This window comes from Scyliorhinus torazame, chromosome 12, assembly GCF_047496885.1.
Source record: "Scyliorhinus torazame isolate Kashiwa2021f chromosome 12, sScyTor2.1, whole genome shotgun sequence".
NCBI lineage: Eukaryota > Metazoa > Chordata > Chondrichthyes > Carcharhiniformes > Scyliorhinidae > Scyliorhinus > Scyliorhinus torazame.
The window spans coordinates 32263309-32283280 of record NC_092718.1 but is presented as its reverse complement, the minus strand read 5'-3'; positions in this window follow the sequence as shown (position 1 = coordinate 32283280).

The following is a 19972-nucleotide window of genomic DNA, read 5'->3' as shown; positions in this document are numbered from 1 at the left end:
TGAAACTCCCAGCTCTCCTCTCACTGTTTTAAACACTGATACTCCCGGCTCTCCTCTCACTGTTTTAAACACTGAAACTCCCAGCTCTCCTCTCACTGTTTTAAACACTGATACTCCCGGCTCTCCTCTCACTGTTTTAAACACTGAAACTCCCAGCTCTCCTCTCACTGTTTTAAACACTGAAACTCCCGGCTCTCCTCTCGCTTTTTTAAACACTGAAACTCCCGGCTCTCCTCTCACTGTTTTAAACACTGAAACTCCCGGCTCTCCTCTCACTGTTTTAAACACTGAAACTCCTGACTCTCCTCTCGCTGTTTTAAACACTGAAACTCCCGGCTCTCCTCTCACTGTTTTAAACACTGAAACTCCCGGCTCTCCTCTCGCTGTTTTAAACACTGAAACTCCCGGCTCTCCTCTCACTGTTTTAAACACTGAAACTCCCGGCTCTCCTCTCACTGTTTTAAACACTGAAACTCCCGGCTCTCCTCTCGCTGTTTTAAACACTGAAACTCCCGGCTCTCCTCTCACTGTTTTAAACACTGAAACTCCCGGCTCTCCTCTCGCTGTTTTAATCACTGAAACTCCCGGCTCTCCTCTCACTGTTTTAAACACTGAAACTCCCGGCTCTCCTCTCGCTGTTTTAAACACTAAAACTCCCGGCTCTCCTCTCACTGTTTTAAACACTGAAACTCCCGGCTCTCCTCTCACTGTTTTAAACACTGATATTCCCGGCTCTCCTCTCGCTGTTTTAAATACTGAAACTCCCGGCTGTCCTCTCGCTGTTTTAAATACTGAAACTCCTGGCTCTCCTCCCGCTGTATTAAACACTGAAACTCCCGGCTCTCCTCTCACTGTTTTAAACACTGAAACTCCCGGCTCTCCTCTCACTGTTTTAAACACTGAAACTCCCAGCTCTCCTCTCACTGTTTTAAACACTGATACTCCCGGCTCTCCTCTCACTGTTTTAAACACTGAAACTCCCAGCTCTCCTCTCACTGTTTTAAACACTGATACTCCCGGCTCTCCTCTCACTGTTTTAAACACTGAAACTCCCAGCTCTCCTCTCACTGTTTTAAACACTGAAACTCCCGGCTCTCCTCTCGCTTTTTTAAACACTGAAACTCCCGGCTCTCCTCTCACTGTTTTAAACACTGAAACTCCCGGCTCTCCTCTCACTGTTTTAAACACTGAAACTCCTGACTCTCCTCTCGCTGTTTTAAACACTGAAACTCCCGGCTCTCCTCTCACTGTTTTAAACACTGAAACTCCCGGCTCTCCTCTCGCTGTTTTAAACACTGAAACTCCCGGCTCTCCTCTCACTGTTTTAAACACTGAAACTCCCGGCTCTCCTCTCACTGTTTTAAACACTGAAACTCCCGGCTCTCCTCTCGCTGTTTTAAACACTGAAACTCCCGGCTCTCCTCTCACTGTTTTAAACACTGAAACTCCCGGCTCTCCTCTCGCTGTTTTAATCACTGAAACTCCCGGCTCTCCTCTCACTGTTTTAAACACTGAAACTCCCGGCTCTCCTCTCGCTGTTTTAAACACTAAAACTCCCGGCTCTCCTCTCACTGTTTTAAACACTGAAACTCCCGGCTCTCCTCTCACTGTTTTAAACACTGAAACTCCCGGCTCTCCTCTCGCTGTTTTAAACACTGAAACTCCCGGCTCTCCTTTCGCTGTTTTAAACACTGAAACTCCTGACTCTCCTCTCACTGTTTTATACACTCAAACTCCCGGCGCTCCTCTCGCTGTTTTAAACACTGAAACTCCCGACTCTCCTCTCACTGTTTTAAACACTGATACTCCTGACTCTCCTCTCACTGTTTTAAACACTGATACTCCTGACTCTCCTCTCACTGTTTTAAACACTGAAACTCCTGACTCTCCTCTCACTGTTTTAAACACTGATACTCCTGACTCTCCTCTCACTGTTTTAAACACTGAAACTCCCGGCTCTCCTCTCACTGTTTTAAACACTGAAACTCCCGGCTCTCCTCTCGCTGTTTTAAACACTGAAACTCCCGGCTCTCCTCTCACTGTTTTAAACACTGAAACTCCCGGCTCTCCTCTCGCTGTTTTAAACACTGAAACTCCCGGCTCTCCTCTCACTGTTTTAAACACTGAAACTCCCGGCTCTCCTATCTCTGTTTTAAACACTGAAACTCCCGGCTCTCCTCTCGCTGTTTTAAACACTGAAACTCCCGGCTCTCCTCTCGCTGTTTTAAACACTGAAACTCACGGCTCTCCTCTCGCTGTTTTAAACACTGAAACTCCCGGCTCTCCTCTCGCAGTTTTAAACACTGAAACTCCCGGCTCTCCTCTCACTGTTTTAAACACTGAAACTCCCGGCTCTCCTCTCGCTCTTTTAAACACTGAAACTCCAGGCTCTCCTCTCACTGTTTTAAACACTGAAACTCCCGACTCTTCTCTTGCTGTTTTAAATACTGAAACTCCCGGCTCTTCTCTCGCTGTTTTAAACACTGAAACTCCCGGCTCTCCTCTCACTGTTTTAAACACTGAAACTCCCGGCTCTCCTCTCGCTGTTTTAAACACTGAAACTCCCGGCTCTCCTCTCACTGTTTTAAACTGAGAAACTCCCGGCTCTCCTCTCGCTGTTTTAAACACTGAAACTCCCGGCTCTCCTCTCACTGTTTTAAACACTGAAACTCCCGACTCTTCTCTCGCTGTTTTAAACACTGAAACTCCCGGCTCTCCTCTCACTGTTTTAAACTGAGAAACTCCCGGCTCTCCTCTCGCTGTTTTAAACACTGAAACTCCCGGCTCTCCTCTCACTGTTTTAAACACTGAAACTCCCGACTCTTCTCTCGCTGTTTTAAACACTGAAACTCCCGGCTCTCCTCTCGCTGTTCTAAATACTGAAACTCCCGGCTCTCCTCTCACTGTTTTAAACACTGTAACTCCCGACTCTTCTCTCGCTGTTTTAAACACTGAAACTCTCGGCTCTCCTCTCGCTGTTTTAAACACTGAAACTCCCGGCTCTCCCCTCATTGTTTTAAACACTGAAACTCCCGTCTCTCCTCTCACTGTTTTAAACACTGAAACTCCCGGCTCTCCTCTCACTGTTTTAAACACTGAAACTCCCGGCTCTCCTCTCGCTGTTTTAAACACTGAAACTCCCGGCTCTCCTCTCACTGTTTTAAACTGAGAAACTCCCGGCTCTCCTCTCGCTGTTTTAAACACTGAAACTCCCGGCTCTCCTCTCACTGTTTTAAACACTGAAACTCCCGGCTCTCCTCTCACTGTTTTAAACTGAGAAACTCCCGGCTCTCCTCTCGCTGTTTTAAACACTGAAACTCCCGGCTCTCCTCTCACTGTTTTAAACACTGTAACTCCCGACTCTTCTCTCGCTGTTTTAAACACAGAAACTCTCGGCTCTCCTCTCGCTGTTTTAAACACTGAAACTCCCGGCTCTCCCCTCACTGTTTTAAACACTGAAACTCCCGACTCTTCTCTCGCTGTTTTAAACACTGAAACTCCCGGCTCACCTCTCACTGTTTTAAACACTGTAACTCCCGACTCTTCTCTCGCTGTTTTAAACACTGATACTCCCGGCTCTCCTCTCGCTGTTTTAAACACTGAAACTCCCGGCTCTCCTCTCACTGTTTTAAACACTGAAACTCCCGACTCTTCTCTCGCTGTTTTAAACACTGAAACTCCCGGCTCTCCTCTCACTGTTTTAAACACTGAGACTCCCGACTCTTCTCTCGCTGTTTTAAACACTGAAACTCCCGGCTCTCCTCTCACTGTTTTAAACACTGAAACTCCCGACTCTTCTCTCGCTGTTTTAAACACTGAAACTCCCGGCTCTCCTCTCACTGTTTTAAACACTGAGACTCCCGACTCTCCTCTCACTGTTTTAAACACTGAAACTCCCGGCTCTTCTCTCGCTGTTTTAAACACTGAAACTCCCGACTCTCCTCTCACTGTTTTAAACACTGAAAGTCCCGACTCTCCTCTCGCTGTTTTAAACACTGAAACTCCCGGCTCTCCTCTCACTGTTTTAAACACTGAAACTCCCGGCTCTCCTCTCGCTCTTTTAAACACTGAAACTCCCGGCTCTCCTCTCGCTGTTTTAAACTGAGAAAATCCCGGCTCTCCTCTCACTGTTTTAAACACTGAAACTCCCGACTCTTCTCTCGCTGTTTTAAACACTGAAACTCCCGGCTCTCCTCTCACTGTTTTAAACACTGAAAGTCCCGACTCTCCTCTCGCTGTTGTAAACACTGAAACTCCCGGCTGTCCTCTCGCTGTTTTAAACACTGAAATTCCCGGCTCTCCTCTCACTGTTTTAAATACTGAAACTCCCGGCTCTCCTCTCAGTGTTTTAAACTGAGAAACTCCCGGCTCTCCTCTCACTGTTTTAAACTGAGAAACTCCCGGCTCTCCTCTCACTGTTTTAAATACTGAAACGCCCGGCTCTCCTCTCACTGTTTTAAACACTGAAACTCCCGACTCTTCTCTCGCTGTTTTAAACACTGAAACTCCCGGCTCTCCTCTCGCTGTTTTAAACACTGAAACTCCCGGCTCTCCTCTCGCTGTTTTAAACACTGAAACTCCCGGCTGTCCTCTCGCTGTTTTAAACACTGAAACTCCCAGCTCTCCTCTCGCTGTTTTAAAAACTGAAACTCCCGGCTCTCCTCTCGCTGTTTTAAACACTGAAATTCCCGGCTCTCCTCTCACTGTTTTAAACACTGAAACTCCCGGCTCTCCTCTCACTGTTTTAATCACTGAAATTCCCGGCTCTTCTCTCGCTGTTTTAAACACTGAAATTCCCGGCTCGCCTCTCACTGTTTTAAACACTGAAACTCCCGGCTCTCCTCTCACTGTTTTAAACACTGAAACTCCCGGCTCTCCTCTCACTGTTTTAAACACTGAAACTCCCGGCTCTCCTCTCACTGTTTTAAACACTGAAACTCCCGGCTCTCCTCTCACTGTTTTAAACACTGAAATTCCCGGCTCTTCTCTCGCTGTTTTAAACACTGAAACTCCCGGCCCTCCTCTCGCTGTTTTAAATACTGAAACTCCCGGCTCTCCTCTCGCTGTTTTAAACACTGAAACTCCCGGCTCTCCTCTCACTGTTTTAAACACTGAAACTCCCGGCTGTCCTCTCGCTGTTTTAAACACTGAAACTCCCGGCTCTCCTCTCACTGTTTTAAACACTGAAATTCCCGGCTCTTCTCTCGCTGTTTTAAACACTGAAACTCCCGGCTCTCCTCTCGCTGTTTCAAACACTGAAACTCCCGGCTCTCCTCTCGCTGTTTTAAACACTGAAACTCCCGGCTCTCCTCTCGCTGTTTTAAACACTGAAACTCCCGGCTCTCCTCTCGCTGTTTTAAACACTGAAATTCCCGGCTCTCCTCTCGCTGTTTTAAACACTGAAACTCCCGGCTCTCCTCTCGCTGTTTTAAACACTGAAACTCCCGGCTCTCCTCTCGCTGTTTTAAACACTGAAACTCCCGACTCTCCTCTCACTGTTTTAAACACTGAAACTCCCGGCTCTCCTCTCACTGTTTTAAACACTGAAACTCCCGGCTCTCCTCTCACTGTTTTAAACACTGAAACTCCCGGCTCTCCTCTCGCTGTTTTAAACACTGATACTCCCGGCTCTCCTCTCGCTGTTTTAAACACTGAAACTCCCGGCTCTCCTCTCGCTGTTTTAAACACTGAAACTCCCGACTCTCCTCTCACTGTTTTAAACACTGAAACTCCCGGCTCTCCTCTCGCTGTTTTAAACACTGAAACTCCCGGCTCTCCTCTCGCTGTTTTAAACACTGATACTCCCGGCACTCCTCTCGCTGTTTTAAACACTGATACTCCCGCCTCTCCTCTCGCTGTTTTAAACACTGAAACTCCCGGCTCTCCTCCAGCTGTTTTAAACACTGAAATTCCCGGCTCTCCTCTCACTGTTTTAAACACTGAAACTCCCGGCTCTCCTCTCGCTGTTTTAAACACTGAAACTCCCGGCTCTCCTCTCGCTGTTTTAAACACTGAAACTCCCGGCTCTCCTCTCACTGTTTTAAACACTGAAATTCCCGGCTCTTCTCTCGCTGTTTTAAACACTGAAATTCCCGGCTCTCCTCTCGCTGTTTTAAACACTGAAACTCCCGACTCTCCTCTCACTGTTTTAAACACTGAAACTCCCGGCTCTCCTCTCGCTGTTTTAAACACTGAAACTCCCGGCTCTCCTCTCGCTGTTTTAAACACTGAAACTCCCGGCTCTCCTCTCGCTGTTTTAAACACTGAAACTCCCGGCTCTCCTCTCACTGTTTTAAACACTGAAATTCCCGGCTCTTCTCTCGCTGTTTTAAACACTGAAATTCCCGGCTCTCCTCTCGCTGTTTTAAACACTGAAACTCCCGGCTGTCCTCTCGCTGTTTTAAACACTGAAACTCCCGACTCTCCTCTCACTGTTTTAAGCACTGAAACTCCCGGCTCTCCTCTCGCTCTTTTAAACACTGAAACTCCCGGCTCTCCTCTCGCTGTTTTAAACACTGAAATTCCCGGCTCTCCTCTCGCTGTTTTAAACACTGAAACTCCCGGCTGTCCTCTCGCTGTTTTAAACACTGAAACTCCCGGCTCTTCTCTCGCTGTTTTAAACACTGAAATTCCCGGCTCTCCTCTCGCTCTTTTAAACACTGAAACTCCCGGCTCTCCTCTCGCTGTTTTAAACACTGAAATTCCCGGCTCTCCTCTCGCTGTTTTAAACACTGAAACTCCCGGCTCTCCTCTCGCTGTTTTAAACACTGAAATTCCCGGCTCTCCTCTCACTGTTTTAAACACTGAAACTCCCGGCTCTCCTCTCACTGTTTTAAACACTGATACTCCCGGCTCTCCTCTCGCTGTTTTAAACACTGAAACTCCCGGCTCTCCTCTCACTGTTTTAAACACTGAAACTCCCGGCTCTCCCCTCACTGTTTTAAACACTGAAACTCCCGGCTCTCCTCTCACTGTTTTAAACACTGAAATTCCCGGCTCTCCTCTCACTGTTTTAAACACTGAAACTCCCGGCTCTTCTCTCGCTGTTTTAAACACTGAAATTCCCGGCTCTCCTCTCGCTCTTTTAAACACTGAAACTCCCGGCTCTCCTCTCGCTGTTTTAAACACTGAAATTCCCGGCTCTCCTCTCACTGTTTTAATCACTGAAATTCCCGGCTCTCCTCTCACTGTTTTAAACACTGAAACTCCCGGCTCTCCTCTCGCTGTTTTAAACACTGAAATTCCCGGCTCTCCTCTCACTGTTTTAAACACTGAAACTCCCTACACTCCTCTCGCTGTTTTAAACTGAGAAACTCCCGGCTCTCCTCTCACTGTTTTAAACACTGAAACTCCCGGCTCTCCTCTCGCTGTTTTAAACACTGAAACTCCAGGCTCTCCTCTCGCTGTTTTAAACACTGAAATTCCCGGCTCTCCTCTCGCTGTTTTAAACACTGAAACTCCCTACACTCCTCTCACTGTTTTAAACACTGAAACTCCCGGCTCTCCTCTCGCTGTTTTAATCACTGAAATTCCCGGCTCTCCTCTCACTGTTTTAAACACTGAAACTCCCTACACTCCTCTCACTGTTTTAAACACTGAAACTCCCGGCTGTCCTCTCACTGTTTTAATCACTGAAATTCCCGGCTCTTCTCTCGCTGTTTTAAACACTGAAACTCCCGGCTCTCCTCTCGCTGTTTTAAACACTGAAACTCCCGGCTCTCCTTTCGCTGTTGTAAACACTGAAACTCCCGGCTGTCCTCTCACTGTTTTAATCACTGAAATTCCCGGCTCTCCTCTCACTGTTTTAAACACTGAAACTCCCTACACTCCTCTCACTGTTTTAAACACTGAAACTCCCGGCTCTCCTCTCGCTGTTTTAAACACTGAAACTCCCAGCTCTCCTCTCACTGTTTTAAACACTGAAACTCCCGGCTCTCCTCTCACTGTTTTAAACACTGAAACTCCCAGCTCTCCTCTCACTGTTTTAAACACTGAAACTCCCGGCTCTCCTCTCACTGTTTTAAACACTGAAACTCCCTACACTCCTCTCACTGTTTTAAACACTGAAACTCCCGGCTCTCCTCTCACTGTTTTAAACACTGAAACTCCCGGCTCTCCTTTCGCTGTTTTAAACACTGAAACTCCCGGCTCTCCTCTCACTGTTTTAAACACTGAAACGCCCGGCTCTCCTCTCACTGTTTTAAACACTGAAACTCCCGGCTCTCCTCTCGCTGTTTTAAACTGAGAAACTCCCGGCTCTCCTCTCACTGTTTTAAATACTGAAACTCCCGGCTCTCCTCTCACTGTTTTAAACACTGAAACGCCCGGCTCTCCTCTCACTGTTTTCAACACTGAAACTCCCAGCTGTCCTCTCGCTGTTTTAAGCACTGAAATTCCCGGCTCTCCTCTCGCTGTTTTAATCACTGAAATTCCCGGCTCTTCTCTCGCTGTTTTAACACTGAAACTCCCGGCTCTCCTCTCACTGTTTTAAACACTGAAAGTCCCGACTCTCCTCTCGCTGTTGTAAACACTGAAACTCCCGGCTCTCCTCTCGCTGTTTTAAACACTGAAACTCCCGGCTCTCCTCTCACTGTTTTAAACACTGAAACTCCCTACACTCCTCTCGCTGTTTTAAATACTGAAATTCCCGGCTCTCCTCTCGCTGTTTTAAACACTGAAATTCCCGGCTCTCCTCTCGCTGCTTTAAACACTGAAACTCCCGGCTCTCCTCTCACTGTTTTAAACACTGAAACTCCCGGCTCTCCTCTCACTGTTTTAAACACTGAAACTCCCGGCTCTCCTCTCGCTGTTTTAAACACTGCAACTCCCGGCTCTCCTCTCACTGTTTTAAACACTGATACTCCCGGCTCTCCTCTCACTGTTTTAAACACTGATACTCCCGGCTCTCCTCTCGCTGTTTTAAACACTGAAACTCCCGGCTCTCCTCTCGCTGTTTTAAACACTGATACTCCCGGCCCTCCTCTCACTGTTTTAAACACTGAAACTCCCGGCTCTCCTCTCACTGTTTTAAACACTGAAACTCCCGGCTCTCCTCTCACTGTTTTAAACACTGAAACTCCCGGCTCTCCTCTCACTGCTTTAAACACTGAAACTCCCGGCTCTCCTCTCGCTGTTTTAAACTGTCCATGTCCTGGCCATTGCTTTCATTCCTGCTGCTGGGACTACAGAGCTGGCAGCCAATCAGATTATATCCTTGTAGCGCACAAAGACTCCATGAGACGAATAGAGTGAAGTCGATGAGGCTTTATTAAGCGTGTCTGTTCCCCAGCAGCCCGATAGTAACTGGCCTGCGGGGGAAGGCACCGGCTTCTTATACTTCGCCTTCAGGGCGGAGTATGAGGTCAACGGCCAACCAGGACCCGGGATCTGTCAGCCAATGACATTAGGGCTTCCAGTCCCACATGACCCCCAATACATACTACCACATTCACCCCTTGTCAAAAATGAACCCGGCGGGGTGATGCTTCGTATGGTGGTAAGGGTTTACAGGGCTGGTCCTGGGAGGATAGAACAGTTACATGGTAGTACAGTATTGGACAGTATCGTCCTGTTACAACTATTTACAGAGGGTATAGGAAAAACAACATGTTAATTGGACAGTCCATCTTTGTTTTACATCGACGCCACGAGTCGGTCGGGCGGTCTGGTCGTCCGTGTCGATCGCCTCGGCCCCGGCGGTGGTGGTGGTGCTTGTATCAGCGTTGTCGCCTCCGAGAGCCGCACGGTTTCAGCTGTCGGTGCAAAGGGGAGGGGTACTGATCCTCCTGGGAAGGGGGCGGTCGCGGGGTGCGGCGGTGGCAGGAAGGGGGGCGGTTGGGTTGATGGTGTCGGGGGGGTGTGCGTGGTGCCGGCGGGCGCCAGATCCCGCAGGGAGACCGTGTCCTGTCGGCCGTCGGGGTACTCCACGTAGGCGTACTGGGGTTTTGCGTGGAGGAGGTGAACCCTTTCGACCAACGGGTCCGCCTTATGTGGCCGCACATGCTTTCGGAGCAGGATGGGTCCTGGGGCCGCCAGCCAGGTCGGCAGCGACGTTCCAGAGGAGGACCTCCTAGGGAAGACAAGGAGACGCTCGTGCGGCGTTTGATTAGTGCTTGTACATAGTAACGACCGGATGGAATGGAGAGCATCCGGGAGGACCTCCTGCCACTGTGAAACTGGGAGATCCCTGGACCGTAGGGCCAGTAGGACGGCCTTCCAGACCGTGCCGTTCTCCCTTTCTACTTGCCCGTTCCCCCGGGGGTTGTAGCTGGTCGTCCTGCTTGAGGCTATGCCCTTGCTGAGCAGGAACTGGCGCAGCTCGTCACTCATGAAAGAGGACCCCCTGTCGCTGTGGACGTATGCGGGGTAACCGAACAGCGTGAAGATGCTGTTCAGGGCTTTAATGACTGTGGCCGTGGTCATGTCGGAGCAGGGAATGGCAAAAGGGAAGCGGGAGTATTCGTCCACTACATTAAGGAAATATGCGTTGCGGTCGGTGGAGGGGAGGGGCCCTTTGAAATCGAGACTGAGGCGTTCAAAGGGGCGGGAAGCCTTAATCAGGTGCGCTCCATCTGGCCTGAAAAAATGCGGCTTGCATTCCGCGCAGATGTGGCAGTCCCTTGTGACTGTACGGACCTCTTCTAAAGAGTATGGGAGATTGTGGGACTTGATGAAGTGGTAAAACCGAGTGACCCCCGGGTGGCAGAGGTCCTCGTGGAGGGTTTGGAGGCGGTTAATTTGTGCGTTGGCACATGTGCCGCGGGATAGGGCATCGGACGGCTCGTTCAGCTTTCCGGGCCAGTACAAGATCTCATAGTTAAAGGTGGAGAGCTCGATCCTCCACCTTAAGATCTTGTCATTTTTAATCTTGCCCCGCTGTGCATTGTCGAACATGAAGGCTACCGACCGTTGGTCAGTGAGGAGAGTGAATCTCTTGCCGGCCAGGTAATGCCTCCAATGTCGCACAGCTTCCACTATGGCTTGGGCTTCCTTTTCCACTGAGGAGTGGCGGATTTCTGTGGCATGGAGGGTTCGGGAGAAAAAGGCCACGGGTCTGCCCGCTTGGTTAAGGGTAGCCGCTAGAGCTACGTCGGAGGCGTCGCTCTCGACCTGGAAGGGGAGGGACTCGTCGATGGCGCGCATCGTGGCCTTTGCGATGTCCGCTTTGATGCGGCTGAAGGCCTGGCAAGCCTCTGTCGACAGAGGGAAGGTCGTGGTCTGTATTAGGGGGCGGGCCTTGTCTGCGTACTGGGGGACCCACTGGGCGTAGTACGAAAAGAACCCCAGGCAGCGTTTCAGGGCTTTTGGGCAGTGCGGGAGGGGAAATTCCATGAGTGCGCGCATACGTTCGGGGTTGGGGCCTATTATCCCATTGTGCACTATGTAGCCCAGAATGGCTAGCCGATCGGTGCTAAAAACGCACTTGTCCTCGTTGTACGTGAGGTTCAAGGCTTTGGCGGTCTGGAGGAATTTTTGGAGGTTGGCGTCGTGGTCCTGCTGATCGTGGCCGCAGATGGTTACATTGTCGAGGTACGGGAACGTGGCCCGTAACCCATGTTGATCAACCATTCGGTCCATCTCCCGTTGGAAGACCGAGACCCCGTTTGTGACGCCAAAAGGGACCCGTAGGAAATGGTATAATCGCCCGTCTGCCTCGAAGGCTGTGTACTTGCGGTCACTTGGGCGGATGGGGAGCTGATGGTAGGTGGACTTGAGGTCCACGGTGGAGAAGACTTTATACTGGGCAATCCGATTGACCATGTCGGATATGCGGGGGAGAGGGTACGCGTCTAGTTGTGTGTACCTGTTGATGGTCTGGCTATAGTCAATGACCATCCTTTGTTTCTCCCCTGTCTTCACTACTACCACCTGTGCTCTCCAGGGACTATTGCTGGCCTGGATTATGCCCTCCTTTAGTAGCCGCTGGACTTCGAACCGAATGAAGGTCCGGTCCTGGGCGCTGTACTGTCTGCTCCTAGTGGCGACGGGTTTGCAATCCGGGGTGAGGTTCGCAAACAAGGACGGGGGCTGCACCTTGAGGGTAGCGAGGCCGCAGATAGTGAGTGGGGGTATGGGGCCGCCGAATTTAAACGTAAGGCTCTGTAGGTTACATTGGAAGTCTAAGCCCAGCAAGGTGGGGGCACAGAGTTGGGGAAGAGACGTTAAGTTTGTAGTTTTTGAATTCCCTCCCCTGTACCGTTAGGGTAACTATGCAGAATCCCTGGATCTGGACGGAGTGGGATCCTGCAGCTAGGCAAATCTTTTGTGCGCTGGGGTAGGTAGTTAAGGAACAGCGTCTTACCGTGTCGGGGTGTATAAAACTTTCCGTGCTCCCGGAGTCGACTAGGCATGGCGTCTCGTGGCCGTTAATTAGGACCGTTGTCGTCGTCGTCTGGAGAGTCCGGGGCCGAGCCTGATCGAGCGTAACCGAAGCAAGCCGTGGTTGTAGTAGTGGGGTGTGGTCCGTTGTTGCCGTCCAAGATGGCGTCGGGGATGGACAAAATGGCTGCCCCCATACATCGTACGTGGCTGAGGGGTCACAAGATGGCGTCGGGGGTGGACAAGATGGCCGCCCCCATGCGTCGTACAGGTCGGGTCGGTCCAAGATGGCGGCGCCCCTCCTCCCCTCGTGGTGGTCGGGACCCAAAATGGCGGCGTCTGCAGGTCGCACATGGTGTGCTGGGGGGTCTGGGGAGCGCTAGGACCGCGCGGAGTTCCTTCACTGCGAGCGCCAGTGCCGCGGGCGCTAGGACCGCGCGGAGCGCGCTCACTGCGAGTTTTAGGGCCGCGGGCGCTAGGACCGCGCGGAGCTCCCTCTCTGCGAGCGCCAGAGCCGCGGGCGCTAGGACCGCGCGGAGCTCCCTCGCCGGGGACAGCGGTGGTCAGGGCCCAAGCCAGCGGCGCCGGCGGGTCAGTCGTGGGGCCGTGAGCGCAAGGAGCGCAAGGAGCGCGAGGAGCTCCCTCACCGGGGACAGCGGCGGTCGGGGCCCAGGTAAGTTGCGCCGGCGGGTCAGGCGTGGGGCGCGGGACGGGGGTGAGGGCCCAGGTCGGCGGCGCCGGCGGGTCAGGCGTGGGGCGCGGGACGGGGGTGAGGGCCCAGGTCGGCGGCGCCGGCGGGTCAGGCGTGGGGCGAGGGCCCAGGTCGGCGGCGCCGGCGGGTCAGGCGTGGGGCGTGGGGTGAGGGCCCAGGTCGGCGGCGCCGGCGGGTCAGGCGTGGGGCGCGGGAGGGGGGTGAGGGTGGCGTTCGGGACGCGAAAGACCCATTCCTCTCCGTGGAGAGTGTTGGCCGGCACCCAAATTGGGAGCGCCGGCGGCGGGTCGTACATGGGCTGCGGGGAGGGGGGTTGGGGAGCGTAGGTGGCGTGCAGGGCTCCCAGTTCTCCCGGGACCGCGGTGGTCGGGACCCAGAGCGGCTGCGCCTGCGGGTCGCACATGGCGTGCTGGGGGGGTTGGGAGGCATAGACTGCCTGTAGGGTTCCCTGTGGCCCCGGGGCGGCGGCGACCTCGCGGGACCGGCACACCACCGCATAGTGGCCCTTTTTCCCGCAGCTTTTGCAGATGGCTGCGTGGGCCGGACAGCGTTGTCGGGGGTGCTTCGCCTGGCCGCAGAAATAACAGCGGGCGCCCCCGGTGCGACTCAGCGTTTGGACTGCGCAAGCCTGTGGGGTGTCCGGGGGGGGGGGGGTTTGCCGCGACGGGTACGTACGGGGGCCAATGGCCTGCCGCGCGGTCGGGGCCGTAGGCGCGGGTAGCGCGGCGTAGAACTCGTCCATCGATTCTTCGGGAGCTTGCCGTCTTGTCGCGAGCTGGTAGCGAGCGTAGATTTGGTTAACTGGGCGGACATAGAGACTTTTCAGTGCTGCGAACGCCGTCTGGAAATCGTCGGTGTCTTCAATGAGGGTGAAAATCTCCGTGCTCACCCTCGAGTGCAGGACCTGCAGTTTTTGTTCGTCTGAGACCCGGCCGGTGGTCGGTCTGAGGTAGGCCTCGAAGCAAGTCTGCCAGTGTTTGAAGGCTGCTGCCGCATTCACTGCGTGGGGGCTGATCCTCAGGCATTCTGGAATGATCCTGAGCTCCATAGTCCTTTTTAGGCACGCTTAATAAATTGTAGCGCACAAAGACTCCATGAGACGAATAGAGTGAAGTCGATGAAGCTTTATTAAGCGTGTCTGTTCCCCAGCAGCCCGATAGTAAACTGGCCTGCGGGGGAAGGCACCGGCTTCTTATACTTCGCCTTCAGGGCGGAGTATGAGGTCAACGGCCAACCAGGACCCGGGATCTGTCAGCCAATGACATTAGGGCTTCCAGTCCCACATGACCCCCAATACATACTACCACAATCCTGTAGTGTGTTCCTCCAATTGGGAGGAAGCTCCACTCTCTAGTTACCTGGGGAGCTCATACTCTGAGGTGTTGGAGGGGGATTGGATGTCGTACACGTCCTGTCCGTGTAGGGGGTTGTAACACCCCTTCCCAAAGTCCAGACAAATGTCCATGTCCTCAGGTGGAGTATCGCATGGTCGCTTGGGTTGTGGGCGGTGATCCAGAGGTGGTACAGAGGGCCCAGGAGATGTGTAGCACAGCGGTGACCGCCACTTCCACGAGAAATTTGGTCGGTGTCGACCTTTTTCCTCAAATTCATAAAGTCCTCAAGTCAAGTTTCAGAAATCCAGGTGTTGAAAATTGCCTCTGATTAAATGCAGCTGCACTTTCAAATTTGTCTCTGCTTCTGTGGACCTGTGGAATACACCCCCCCATTCACCCCAGGGGCTGGTTTAGCACACTGGGCTAAATAGCTGGCTTTTGAAGCAGACCAAGGCAAGCCAGCAGCACGGTTCAGCCTCCCCGAACAGGCGCCGGAATGTGGCGACTAGAGGCTTTTCACAGTAACTTCATTTGAAGCCTACTTGTGACAATAAGCGATTTTCATTTCATTCACTGCCCCACCCACCCTTGGTAAAAATGGCGGATGCCTGATACAACGGCAGGTGCTCTGGTTTTGGGGCTCTGGTACCTGTGGGTAAGGCACGGAGCTCATCCATCTCGATGAAAATGCTTTTCACCGCTGTAAGACGGTTCAATTCCGTGACAAGCACGCTATTCGATGCTCCTGCTCCCCACATCTCCTTCTGCTAAGTTGCCCTACGCACCAGTTTTTAAAAAGAGTCTCCAGATGGAAGTAACACTTTGTTTACTACAGCCAATTCACAGGAATCAGCAGTTCGGAAAAGGAATATTAGTAATTTCCTGTCATCACTTGGAAAATCTGTTTCCTATTGCTATCAATCCACAGCTTGGTGTATGGTTAGGTCAGTTCCCATTGCTATCTGGAAAAACATGTAGCAGCTTTTTTTTTTGTAAAAAACAGCGGTAACATTCTCTACCACAAACAGTTAGCTGTCGCAAAATGCATCGATGTAAAAAATACAATCGACAGTACAACCACCTTTTTGTGCAGACATCGCATCTGAGGTCAGAGTTTGTTTTTGATCAGGTAACGAGGAGGGGAGGGGCTGCCCCCTAATGGTGAGATATTCACAGAATCACGGAATTGTTACCCGCAAAGGAGGCCATTTCATAGAATCCCTACAGTGCAGAAGAAGAACATAAGAACATAAGAACTAGGAACAGGAGTAGGCCATCCGGCCCCTCGAGCCTGCTCCGCCATTTAATGAGATCATGGCTGATCTTTGTGGACTCAGCTCCACTCTTCGGCCCGTACACCATAACCCCGAATCCCTTTATTCTTTAGAAAGGCATCTATCTTTTTCTTAAAAACGTTTAAAGAAGGAGCCTCAACTGCTTCACTGGGCAAGGAATTCCAGAGATTCACAACCCTTTGGGAGAAGACGTTCCTCCTACACACCGTCCTAAATCTACCTCCCCTTATTTTGAGGCTAAGCCCCCTTGTTCTGCTTTCCCCGACCAGTGGAAACAACCTGCCCGCATCTATCTTATCTATTCCCTTAATAATTTTATATGTCTCAATAAGATCCCCCCGCATCCTTCTAAACTCCAATGAGTACAGTCCCAGTCTACTCAACCTCTCGTCATAATCTAATCCCCTCAACTCTGGGATCAACCTAGTGAATCTCCTCTGCACTCCCTCCAGTGCCAATATGTCCTTTCTCAGGTAAGGAGACCAAAACTGAACACAATACTCCAGATGCGGCCGCACCAACACCCTATACAATTGCAGCATAACCTCACTAGTCTTGAACTCCATCCCTCTAGCAATGAAAGACAAAACTCGATTAGCCTTCTTAATCACCTGTTGCACCTGCACACCAACTTTTTGCGACTCGTGCACCAGCACACCCAGGTCCCTCTGCACAGCAGCATGTTTTAACATCTTACCGTTTAAATAATAATCCATTCTGCTGTTATTCCTCCCAAAATGGATAGCCTCACACTTGGCAACATTTAATTCCATCTGCCAGACCCTAGCCCATTCACCTAACCTATCCAAATCCTTCTGCAGACTTCCGGTATCCTCTGCACTTTTTGCTTTACCTCTCATCTTAGTGTCGTCTGCAAACTTTGACACATTGCACTTGGTCCCCAACTCCAAATCGTCTACGTAAATTGTGAACAACTGCGGGCCCAACACTGATCCTTGAGGGACCCCACTAGTTACAGGTTGCCAACCAGAGAAACACCCATTTATCCCCACTCTCTGCTTTCTGTTAGTTAACCAATCCTCTACCCATGCTACCACTTTACCCTCAATGCCATGCATCTTTAGTTTATGCAGCAACCTTTTGTGTGGCACCTTGTCAAAAGCTTTCTGGAAATCCAGATATACCACATCCATTGGCTCCCCGTTATCTACTGCACTGGTAACGTCCTCAAAAAATTCTACCAAATTAGTCAGACACGACCTACCCTTTGTGAACCCATGCTGCGTCTGCCCAATGGGACAATTTCCCTCCAGGTGCCCCGCTATTTCCTCCTTAATGATAGATTCCAGCATTTTCCCTACAACCGAAGTTAAGCTCACTGGCCTATAATTACCCGCTTTCTGCCGACCTCCTTTTTTAAACAGTGGTGTCATGTTTGCTACTTTCCAATCCTCTGGGACCACCCCAGAGTCTAGTGAATTTTGGTAAATTATCACTAGTGCGTTTACAATTTCCCTAGCCATCTCTTTTAACACTCTGGGATGCATCCCATCAGGGCCAGGAGACCTGTCTACCTTTAGCCCCATTAGCTTGCCCAATACTGCCTCCTTAGTGATAACAATCATTTCAAGGTCCTCAGCAGTCATAGCCTCATTTCCATCAGTCACTGGCATGTTATTTGTGTCTTCCACTGTGAAGACTGACCCAAACAACCTGTTCAGCTCCTCAACCATTTCCCCGTCTCCTATTATTAAATCTCCCTTCTCATCCTCTAAAGGACCAATATTTACCTTAGCCACTCTTTTTTGTCTTATATATTTGTAGAAGCTTTTACTATCTGCTTTTATTTTCTGAGCCAGTTTACTTTCATAGTCTACCTTACTCTTCTTTATGGCTTTTTTAGTAGCTTTCTGTTGTCCCCTAAAGACTTCCCAGTCCTCTAGTCTCCCACTAATTTTTGCCACTTTGTTTGTTTTTTCCTTCAATTTGATACTCTCCCTCACCTCCTTAGATCTCCACGGTCGATTTTTCCCCTTTCTACTGTCTTTCTTTTTTGTCGGTATGACCCTTTTCTGAACACTGCGAAAGATCGCTCGGAAGGTTCTCCACTGTTCCTCAACTGCTTTACCATGAAGTCTTTGTTCCCAGTCTACCTCAGCTAGTTCTTCTCTCATCCCATTGTAATCGCCTTTGTTTAAGCACAAAACACTAGTGTTTGATTTTACCTTGTCATCCTCCAACTGTATTTTAAATTCCACCATATTGTGGTCGCTCCTTCCAAGAGGATCCCAAACTATGAGATCATTAATCAATCCTGCCTCATTACACAGGACCAGATCTAGGACCGCTTGTTCCCTTGTAGGTTCCATTACATACTGTTCCAGGAAATTATCCCGGGCACATTCTATAAACTCCTCCTCAAGGCTGCCTTTACCAACCTGGTTAAAGCAATCGATATGCAGATTAAAATCTCCCATGATAACCGCTGTACCATTTCTACATGCATCCGTTATTTCTTTGCTTATTGCCTGCCCTACCATCCTGTTACTATTTGGTGGCCTATAGACTACTCCTATCAGTGACCTTTTTGCCTTACTATTCCTGATTTCCACCCAAATTGATTCAACCTTGTCCTCCACAGCATCAATATCATCCCTTACTATTGCCCGTATGCCATCCTTAAACAACAAAGCTACACCACCGCCCTTACCGTCCATTCTATCCTTTCGTATAGTCTGATACCCTTGGATATTTAACTCCCAGTCGTGACCATCTTTTAACCATTTTCAGTAATGGCCACTAAATCATAGTCATTCACGATGATTTGCGGCATCAACTCATTTACCTTATTTTGTATACTACAAGCATTCAGGTAAAGTACACTTATGCTGTTTTTTATGTCTTTGTTATGAATCCTAACACCTTGATCAGTAACTTTTCCCAATTTATTTTTCCTCTTACCCTTTCTCCTAATTTTCCTTGTCTTTGAACCCATATCTCTACATAATAACCTGTCACGTAACCTGCTGCCTTGATCTCCATTAACCATTATACTGTCCATAGCTTTACATTTCCCTTCCCCCCCAACTTGCTAGTTTAAAGTCCTTGTGATCAACCTATTTATCCTATTCGCTAGAACACTGGTCCCAGAATGGTTCAGGTGAAGACCGTCCCAACGGTACAGGTCCCTCCTGCCCCAGTACTGATGCCAATGCCCCATGAAATGGAATCCCTCTTTCCCGCACCACTCCTTTAGCCACGTGTTAACTTCTCTAATTTTCTCAACCCTATGCCAATTGGCACGTGGCTCGGGTAGTAATCCAGAGATTATAACCCTGGAGGACCTGTTCTTTAATTTAGTCCCTAGTGTTTGATAATCCCCAAACAGGTCCTCTTTCCTAGTCTTACCTATGTTGTTAGTACCAACGTGGACCACAACAACTGGATCCTCCCCCTCCCTCTCCAAAATCCTTTCAAGCCGATCAGAGATGCCCCTCACCCTGGCACCGGGCAGGCAACATACCATGCGGGACTCTCGAAATGGCTTACAAAGGATGCCATCAATCCCCCTAATTATAGAATCCCCTACAACTACCACTTGTCTTTTTGCTCCCCCCTCTTGAATGGCTTCCTGTACCACGGTGCAGTGGTCAGTCAACGCATCCTCCCTACAGCCCTCTTCCTCATCCACACAGGGAGCAAGTACCTCATACCTGTTGGACAAGGTCAAGGGCTGAGGCTCCTCAATTCCTACCTGGAGGATCCCCCTACCTGCCTCCCTTGCAGTCACACCACTCTGTCCCTGACCACTGTCTGAATTAACAGTACTTATTCTACCGGGTGTGACTGCCTCCTGAAACAAAGCGTCCAGGTAATGTTCCCCCTCCCTGATGTGCCGCAGTGTGTGCAGCTCGGTCTCCAGCTCATCAATTCTGAGCCGAAGTTCCTCGAGCAGCCAACACTTGCTACAGATGTGGTCACTGATGGTCTCAATGGGATCCACCAGTTCCATCATCATACAGCAACAGCACATCACCTGTCTAGCCATATTCAACTAGTTAATTAATTTAAATATTTAAAAAAAAAATTCTTTATAGAACCTCAAGGATAAACCCGAACACCAACAAAAACACAGCCCTCTCTCGCCACTCGCCCGAACTCAGTCACTCACCTAAACTCAGATGTACTCTGTTCCAATCAGCACTCCATGACTAAAGGAACTCCTGCAACACCTTTGGTGCACTCACCTCTCCCAGCACTGTCCCGGCTCTCTCCTCCCGCACTGTTTAAATCTCCCGGCTCTCTCCTCCGGCGCTGTTTTCGCTGTCCCGGCTCTCTCCTCCTGCGCTTTT